The sequence below is a fragment of the Halyomorpha halys genome, unplaced genomic scaffold (genome assembly GCF_000696795.3).
Source record: "Halyomorpha halys isolate HHAL.00 unplaced genomic scaffold, Hhal_1.1 Scaffold2667.1, whole genome shotgun sequence".
Taxonomy (NCBI): Eukaryota; Metazoa; Arthropoda; class Insecta; order Hemiptera; family Pentatomidae; genus Halyomorpha; species Halyomorpha halys.
Window position 1 is genome coordinate 41,573 of NW_027115130.1, and position 10,633 is coordinate 52,205.

At 31.4% G+C, this 10,633-nt stretch overlaps 1 long non-coding RNA gene across 1 annotated transcript; it reads right to left on the minus strand.

Moving 5' to 3' along the window:
* Positions 1 to 121: 121 nt before the first annotated feature.
* Positions 122 to 7,079, minus strand: LOC106691673 (uncharacterized). The gene is made up of 3 exons (XR_001344832.2): positions 6,985 to 7,079; positions 514 to 627; positions 122 to 352 (listed from the first exon to the last, which is right to left on the minus strand). It is a non-coding gene; the product is annotated as an uncharacterized lncRNA (long non-coding RNA).
* Between the last annotated feature and the right edge of the window lie 3,554 nt (positions 7,080 to 10,633).

Genomic DNA, 10,633 nt, shown 5'->3' on the forward strand with positions numbered 1-10,633 from the left:
CTCTAACGATATACAATGTTGTAATTAAAAGATAAAATAAATAGATAAGAATAATGCTTTTTATTAAAAGAGAAAAGTAAAATTAATAACAACATAGAATGTTATTTGTAGACTTGACAAAACAAACAATTGCCCTTCAATGGTAAAAAGAAACAAGTTAATTTGAAAAAGGGACGAGATAAAAAAAGAACAAAATAAATAAATAATAATAAGCAAAATAGAGGTAGTGTGAATAATGTTTAATAAATATAGAATTTATAACAGAAAGGCCTAGCTTCAGTCTTCGTGTTGAGGTTCAGTTTCCCAGGTTGTAGGTCAATGCTCCTTTAACTGTCAGCAACTGGGAGTGGATCTGTGAGATATTGGTAATAGAGATCAGAGAGCACATTGAAAACATATTTATAAAGATATAAATTAAATGATAACAAATCAATAAATGTAAAAAATATATAAATATCAACGGAAATCTAAAAGTAAAATTAAACTTAAAGTAAAATAACAACTTAAACTCACTTCCTATATACAATATATATTTACATCCAGCCTGAAGAACTCCGAAACGAACTTGTCCACTCACTAGTGAAGAGAAAAGCAGAACCCTGAAGATCCCGGTACTTTTCTTTCTCTCTCAAAAAAAAAAAATAAAATAAAAAATTAAGGACGCCTAAATCAGTAAATTTTAAAAATTAATAAATGAACACAACGACGCATCCAATAACTTCAGGCCAGCAAATTTTGTACTTTGCCTAGTCTGATTTTTCTCTCTGAATAATATAATAACGAAAATCCTATAATATGTTTATATTTTTTTTATAAGTTGGCACATATACTGATTTTTTCACGTAGTAATTTAGTACCGATCACTAAGCAACAACAAGTCGAAGATCCGAAAATACACAATTGTTGAATTCGCCATATTTACAGAAAGTGGACGATATATCACTCAAACCCTTCAAATGAGTATAGTAATAGAAAACAATTTTTTACAGTTAATTTATTTTTACAGTTTTTACTTATTTATATGCCTAGTTGATTTTTAACAGCTGGTTCATCACAGCTGTTACACTTCAGCTGGGTATTTTTTTTTTTAAACAAACGTGTAACGATATCAGGCTCAAGATACTACCAGATGTGAGTTGTAACTAATTGTTAAAAACTTTAAGTATAATCATTTCTCTTTTTAGTAGGGTTTAAGTTTATTTGTAGTATTATGCGTAATAAATAATACTTCTTTATAATCAGGAGTTATTAATTTTTTTAACTAATCATATAGGTTGCACTTCATTACTATTAAATTTATTTCAAGATACTTTCAATCCCAACTTTTAACTTTAACTATTCTCATTTTACAGTAAAAAAGGTTTTCTTTTATTCTATTTTTTTTCTTTTACATAGCAGTCATTTTGTTTATTAAAATATATCAGTGAATACAGTGAATTGATATATTTATCATTACTGCTGTTGTTACCCTTAAATGAAACTGGTTCTAAACATAAAACATAAAAAAGTATATAACAATATATCATTTATAACCAAATCAACATTAGCTGAAACCAAGACATAAACTGCCTCCTCTATATAGTTCCGAAGTTTCAAAATGAAGTATTCTATGCATTGAATGCGGCCGTATATCACAGATTTGTAGGTAGAAGCAAACAAGTGTATGGCATTTCAAGCTAAACGTTTTCACTTTCAATTGCTAATTATGGATGCATAATGTATAATGCATTCCTTCATACACTTAAAGATTTTTGAAAATATTATAAAAAAAAAAAATATTGTGTAAAATATTTTAACCAAACCAACCCCGAATTGCGTGAACTGCACCCAGTACGTATAATTGCTGTGACTAATGTGCACAAATAAACTTTTCGAAGGATAAACAAGCAACGTAAACGTAGATAATTCTGGGACGAGTCCCTTTAGAATAATACAGAGAAATCAATAGATGAGGGCTGAGGAGCCTCAAAGATACTTAAACAAAAAATACAAAGAAATATAAATAGTCATTACTTTCTCACTTTTGAGTTAATCTCAGTTGAAAAAGAAAAAAAAAAAAAAAAAAGCGTAATTCAATTGAGAAAAGTTTACATGCAAGGACTGTTAGTTTGATCTAATTATTTACCTGAAAATATTAGTTACGTACATCCTTTGTCTTTAGTCTTTGACGTTAATTTGCGAGGAAATGGCTCATTCCACGAATAAAAAATTGAATACTCCCCCGTTGAATTGAACGATTTCGGAATTACTTACTTGACATTTTTTAACGATAACAAAACTTTTTAAGATTTAGGAATGTTGCCTTTAATATTTATGAACTTCCAACCCATTAGGAAACAAGTAAAAATAAATTTATCAACATTGAAGCTTGATCTAACGTAGTAATTTCGACTTTAATTGTGCGTCAAAAAAATCTAGTAGACTTGAAAAATTTGATTTATCCATTTAGGCGAAAGACATCGGAAAAATTTCACTCACTTATATTTTATTGGTTTATTTATTATTTTTTTCATACAGTAAATAATAATTAAATGAATTTTTTTTTATTTATTTATGCATTTCAATAGAATGTGAACTAAATGCGATAAAACTTAATTAATGAGAAATCCACAGTAAACTTTTTAGTAGGATTAAGAATTTAAAAAGGAGTTGACTGGAACGACCCTCGAAAAGTCAAAAAAGCTTTTGTCAGTAATTTATCTTTAATTATCATTCCCCTTCCCTAATACCCTCCCAATATCCCCATCAAAGGGCCCCCTACAATTTGAATGCCAATTTTTGATCTTTAGCAGGAGCAGCCCGAGGCAATCACGAGTGGATATTGGTTCTGCTGAGGTTCATATCCGCCGCTGGACCAATCTACTCTCTCATGTCCGGCTTAGCTCCTCTCGTATTTCTTGTAGATATTGTCTCCCGAAATATTACTGTTTATTTTTCGTCTTCTCGGAGCACTATCATGGGACTGTGGCTAGTATAAAATAGAGAAGAAGATGATATGGAATTTCAATTTGTTTTTAAGTGAATGTAAATCTCTTATTGGATTTATACACTAATTATCCAGTTTTAGGTAAAACTTATTATAATTCTTTATTGAGAAAAATATAAAAGTCAGTACACTTTTGGTGAGGATAATACGAACACTTATCTTTAGTGCAAAAAATATAATTTTTCCTTGAAGAAGTTTGTCGGGGGGTGCGGTCAGCAAAGAACAACATAAATAAACAAAACCATATTTATTTATTTTATGCCGACGTTTTCGACCTGAGTTTCAGGTCTTCATCAGGGCTATAGAACAAAAGAGATAAGAGGCTATAGCCCTGATGAAGACCTGAAACTCAGGTCGAAACGTCGGCATAAAATAAATAAATATGGTTTTGTTTATTTATGTTGTTCTTTGCTGACCGCACCCCCCGACAAACTTCTTCAAGCATTAATCTACGGTCAACTATCTACACCTCAATATAATTTTTCCTAAAAATGATAAAACACAAAGAAAAGTATATATTTGGAATCATTCTTAACTTTTTTTTAAAATAATTTATTTATTGTTATTTACAACTGTATACATATATACACATCAAGTAAATTTGTTGTAAGGGATATTATGTTATGATACTGGAGAGTCTACCCATTAATAGAACTCCAAAAACATTTCTAAAGGAGGAGATCTCGAGGCTATCTTCTTTTCAGACGCCTAGGAGGATTGTTAGGTAGTAAAGGAGAAGCCAGGTTAGAAACGAGTTGGTTTGGGTGGTTGGGAAGTTTATCCAAGAAGGATTGGTATCTTGGTTCTGGCCAAATCGGCAACATATGGGACATTGAGGATGATTTGATTTGTGACAATGTAAGGAGCATTAAGGATTTTACGAAGGATTTTGGACTGTAAGGATTGGATTCGATGGTTTAGTGGAGCCCCATAGCTCAACTCCGTATGTCCAGATAGGCCTTATAACAGTCATGTCGATCAGACTTTATTTTTAATTTAGATATTTTTTTTCAATCTCATAAAAAAATAAAATAAATAAATACACGAGGAGAAGATGGTTGGGGGGCACGGTCAGTAAGAATACAAATAATTAAAAGATCTGAAACAAAACGATTAACTTGTCCTAAATTTCTTCACTGACGGAACTCCTAATCCACCATCAAATCATCATCAAAAGTTTTATTTTCAGACAATGCACAATTTCAATTGCAATTCATTCTACAATTTTTATTGTATAAATTATTAATATAAATCTTAGAATATAATAATATTTTAATAGAAATTAATCTTATTTTTCTCTCAAATTGTAGACATCTTATTGAATTCAAAAAGCTATGAAGTAATTTTTTTTTCAGAGGTTTAGTATTTGAATTTAGTAACTAATGAAAAAAAAAAGTGCAATAATTTTGCTGGTTGTCTTTCATATTGGTCATCATATAAAGATGTGGATTTGATTACTTACTATTGGATCAAGTCTTGACAACGTATTATAAGCATAGTGATTGTTGATCCCTTTTTCATGATTATTGGTGTTATTTTCAGTTTCCTTGGTATTATGCACTTGCCACCCGTTGGTGTAACCAGCCTAACCAGAGTGGTGCAGCAAGGTAATTAGCTGTATCAAGGGCAGTAAGACAATTTACATTTAGTTTCAGCCGCAGTGTGTCACCCTGACGAGGCGGATCAAATCGTTCCCTCCAAGCAGCGGTCGGCTTCAGCCTTGTCGCCGCAACCGCAGTCAAAGGCTACCGTGCGGAATCGCTCCGGCTCCTTCAAGGTCAACTTACTATTAGTTTCAGGGACTTCGATTACTTCCTTCCCAATCGAGTAACTTCACAGTTTATAGCTAACTTGACCCCCAAAGACCTTACTGAATACTGAAGACAGTTATATACATTTTTATAGTATTACTCACAAAAACAAAAAAGTGTTAAAAAAAGGCACATCCATTGTATAATCTAACAATCCGTGAATAGCCAGTCAAGTAAAAACTGAAGATAAAAAGAAAGGTCTTAGATGAATTGCAAATGCAAAGGAATAGGATAAGAGTGAGAGCAAACCACACCCTACCTTTCGATTCAGTTCAGATAACAATAATGGACATTCCTATTAACCTCTACAAAAATCTGTGCTCGTGGGCGTGGTCAGATCCCCTCTTTTTGGCTTCAATTAGAACATTAGTACATGCCACCCTTCCGTATCAACACTCCTTATTTTTTTAGCAATATTGCCTTATTTAAATTCCAAAAAAATATCACAATACGAATCTGTATATGAACATTTTCAAACCTCTTTGTAAGAAACGTGAAAATATTTGCATGTAACGTAAACCCTACAAAACAGCCTTAGCTGGATTAGTCACATTGCAGATGTAGAAAATGTTGAGATTGTGATAAATCAAAGCATCATTCGAATTCTTAAGTTTGAAATTACACAATTATCTATTTATCCCACACAACAATGGCTGAGAAGGGATACCTGTAGAAATAACGTTATTTTTTTATGTATTTTGAAAATTGTATTTTTTTTTTTGTAATAGCCGGATTCGAACCCGGTCCTTGGAGTTAGTAGGACAGCAACCTTACTCACTGAGCTACCTCCTCAATAGAGCGACCTTTTTTTTCAAAACTGGTGAACCCTATTACATTTGTAACACAGTTGGCCCCATCTATGTCCGCCATATACCCTTTCCGCAATCCTATCCCCTCTTAAAATGCATCAAATGCAGTGAAAGAGCTCAATTTAATCAATTCTCTCAACTTACTCCTCCCCACGCATCCCAATATCAAACCATCACATCCATGGGGCTTATTTTTTTTTTAACTATAGTTTTATCGAAGGTGTGAATATAATTGAATTATTCCATTTTTGGGTTGTTTTTTTTTTATATTTACCTATCCTAAAGGATGCCTCCGTTTAACGGACAAAATTATCTTTCTCAAAGGGGCCCATTATATAGAAGTTTCATAATTATAGTGAAACAACAATTTTTAACTTTGCCTCGCATGTGATAACACTATGTTTCATATTCCATATATAGGTTCCAGAATCCTAATTTAGATTTTATTTCAAATTAATACAATACCTGATTTACATATTCGATATTCGTTGACAGTCAACCACAATAAACATGGAAACTCAATCAACAACCAGACTCCGATTTACACGAGTTCTCAATATAGTACGTATATGTCTTTCGACCTCAGTTGGAAACATATTACATCTAAGACTAAGATTTTATTATTTTTTTTCAAAAAATTAATTCATTCCTAGTAATTATCAGATCCTAATTATGGATAAGATTTTAGTTATCGAATGGACCAATTGATACACTGTCTTAATTCACGTGTGGTACTAATTAATCGAACCTACATATGCAATAAGGATCCAAAGAAATTTTTGTAGAGAAATTGTGTCTTATTTTTTAAGAATATTCAATTTACACTAAAATTTAACCTACTCACTTACTTTTATATTAGATATATTCTTGGATTTTTGTGTTATCAACATAGTCTAGAAAAAACGGCATAATTTTTTTTTTTATTTTAGTTTGAAATTAGTCCTTAAGTTTGAGCTAAGAATGTGTTTCTTAACAGTTCTTAACCATAACGTAACAATCAAATTCCAATTAACTGGATACTCCTAATAAGAAAGTACATCAATTAACATCAGACCCGAACCATATTAAGGTCCTTAATTTTTATCCTAGGTAATTGATTCCCACAGTCAGTACAAAACCCTTAAAGGCCCACAAGATTCTTGTTAATAGTCCACTACCATAACTATCAGACTATCAGATCCCAATTAACTTGTTACCCTAAATGAGGCAGAACTTCAATTAACATCAGTCCTAAATCACACCTATGTTACTAATTAACATTCCGAAGAGTAATATTAAGAGGCTCTGAGAATAGGATTTATTGCGGATACAACTTTTAACTGGATGTTAACAAGCTCCTATTAGTTTAGGATTAAAATATAATTAATTAACAACTCACTCAATAATCCCTTTGTATGTTCAATAAGTACTCGTACTATCCTTCCCGATTTTTCGTACCAAAATATACGCGACGTCAGGTAGCGATTCCCCCATCCCGTGTTGAAGGTATACTCACGGGGAACCCCGCGTTGGCTGGCTTCGATCCAGAGGTGCTTTAGGATCAGGGGATCGAATTAGATCTCACTCCCAGCTGTGGTCAGGCATATCTTTATCCTTGATCTTAGTGGATATCGTCGAAGGGGTCAGGTTTAACGGGAAAGGAGTGTTGCTGAGTGGTTAGGTAACGTGTCTCGTTCTATAACAGATATGAACCATATTAAGAGTATCATTAAGTTTAACATTGAGTTTTAATAACCTTGGTGTTTCAGCGAACATTGATTAAGCACAACTTCAGATCATGCGTTTACTATAAATGGAATACACAGTAAAGGGGAATATGGTGATCGTGCGAAATTTCGAACTCGAGTTTTATCATGAATTAAGTTTTGAGGTTCTTCAAAATAACCAAGTATCGCAAAATGGTCCATGTGAGTGTAAACATGCTAGCTCAAAAACGAAAAGTTCTAAGAAATTGAAATTACATTTTAGAGCATGTTTAAACTTGGGATATCACAGCAACTTTTCGTTAAAATTGATCAACGTGAAATGCCACTTCATTGAGTCAAATGTACAAATTTTTTAATTTTTCACAAATATGGCTCTGAAGATATTGTATTAATCCAGTATGTGATTGTTGAACTAGATGTTCTATAGCTAGATTTTATTCTTACTAAAATAGTTAAAGAGGGCTTAAGTGCTGAATTCTCAAAAAAACTTACCCTAAACACAACTTACAAGTATATTTGATATAGTTTATTAAAACAAAACAAAAAAACTTTTTTCATTGTTAGAAATACTAAAATAATAATAAATACAAAATATTAAAGAATTTGATTGATAAATTAATGATAAAGAATTTCAAGTTAACCAGAGTTCGAATAGGAGAATGCCGAGACCGACCGATCTCTCCCGATCGCAGTCGGATGATGGTAGCATTGTTGTCATTTGTTAAATTTTTGTATTCTTAACAGAAACAAAGTTAATATTTGTTATTCTTAAAGAAAAATATAAATTTTTATATAGACATAAACATTAAATTTTACTATAACCTATCTATGCACCTATGCAAGATATTTAACCGGATTAAAGAAATATTTGTTTAAAAAATAAAGACTAATTTTATCTCGAGTAGGACAGTAAGTGACAGTTGTGTGATGCGTCCACCACTCCAGAATTTATTTTCAATATATTGCTAATTAAATAATAACTTTAAGATCTGTAACTACGCAGATTATAATGTTTATGGAAATTGGCACCTTTCTTTAAATGCAGGTATGAAGTAGCCGTATTTAGAGTACTTGAAAAAATTATATTTTTCTATTGCCTAGTGGTTTCTAAAACTAACAGAAAATAAATGGGTTAGACCGTCTGGTAGTGGAAGTGGTACACTGGGTTCGCTCAGTCAGATGATAGCATTATAATATTGACTTAACTGTTCATTAGAATACCATTAGCCATAGTATGAGACAGCTCTAAATGATTACTTGCGCCTAAACCCAACATGGAATATTGTTTTTTTTTTTAATTTAAAAACTACATGAATCCTAATAAGTTATTAAAAGTAAAAGTTCACGTGATTTGGTTTAATATTTGTAATAATTAATGTTACAATAATAAAAAAAGAGCCAAAGGCCTATCTCCATGTTGACATTTTACTGTATTATATAAACTATATGATATTGGCTGTTATGACAACCTTTACTGTGTCTGGCAGTAATATCTCACAAGGTTGGACGCGATAGTTGACAGTAAATGTCGCGGTAGGGAAAATACTGTTACATCAACTACCGCATATAATACTCCCGCTACTTATCAACACATTTTTTTTTAATTCGAAAAAACTTTATTTATTGATAGATATTACAATCTATCACACTATTGTGGGCAATGGATAATAGTGATGAATGATCATATTCATACTAAAAATACAATAAAATAAAAATGAAAAATAAATAAATAATGAAAGGAAAAAAATATTACATACAAATAAATAAAATCTCTGTTAAAATATATGAAAACAGAAGGATAACGAAAATTAACATAATCAAACTATGTGCATGAAAAAATAAATAATATAAATAAAATAAAATAATAATAATAATAAAAATAAAATAATTTCTAGTCCCATTTACACATTAACAACTACAATGACAATTGGAAAACATACTATCGTGTTATCAAATATATATAAGCATGTTTTTATAAAAATTATAGGATTAAACTACAATAGTGTGGTTGTGGATAGCTGAATGGTAAGGCACTGAGGACCAAGTTTCGAATCCGACTGTGGGAGCTAATATTCTGTTTCACTATAGCCTAGAGTCAACCCTGTGGGTTCTGCCCATCTCATAAAGTGGGTACTCTTAATTGGGTAAAAATTTGATGGCGAGCATGATTTTGTCCAAATCATCTTCTTCCACAGCCGCTGGTCTAGTAACTGTACTTCCTTACAATGCACTGAAATCCTAACGCTTTATGGATACAGTACAAAGTTTTTTTTTTTTTTTAAACTGCTACAGTAATTATTCTAACAGACTGTCGCGACAAGCAGACCTAACCTGAGCCTGTTAATAGACGTGTTTATATGTGTCAGATTTGAATTGAGGCCGAAATAATTATATACACTAGATTAAGGCCCCGTGTTAACCGAGGTCTGGTTAAAGATTGGGCTCCGATATTTATTGCAATCAATTGCCAACTGAAATTACGGAGTTACAAGCTATTGTAATAATTATTTGAAATGAAATGTAAATTATGATTCTTAAATCTCATTAGTGCCACTGAGGTAAAGACCAAACACTTGGTTTTTACGCTTTACTGTTCATTTGTTCTTTTTAACATAGAAATTTACAGGATTTTTGAATTTTTAGAAACTTGTGACAGTAAAATTGTTCTAACAGGACACTGCCACATAATTCTGTTATCTCACTATCGTAAATTTCTGCCACACTTGAAATATATCATTCATTATTACTGCGTTATTATATGATACAAAATAAATAAAGTATAAAAATTAAATTAATTTGAAAATAAAAAAAAAAATACGAGTACTTTACAAAAACTTAATTTATTCTGCTCACAGAAAGAGTATTAATTTATACAATATTTTCCATTTATTTTAATTAAGGGAGTGGAATTTAAATAACCAAATCTTATAATAAACGGCAAAGATAACATGGAATGAGAAATTATCAAGCGAAAGTGCTATTAAAATTAATTAGAATTAGAATAGATCAAAACAAAGAAGATATTTACAACTGGGACGAAAGACTGTGGAGAGGGAAAGAAAATGTCAAACCAACGCGCCAGTAGTTCATAACAAGTTTAGTTGCCTGTCACGATACAGTGACAGTATTAAATTTTAGTTAATAAAATAATTTAAATAAGTCCTGATACTTTCAAAACATTAGTTAAGTCCGGCTTTAAAACAAATTTTGCATTTCTTAGATAAAGAAGTGATTTCATCTGCCCCTCATTTTTTTATAGGTGTACAGCGTGGAATGATCCACAAGCAGCCTTCCATATATATTCTTTTATTTCCGAATCTA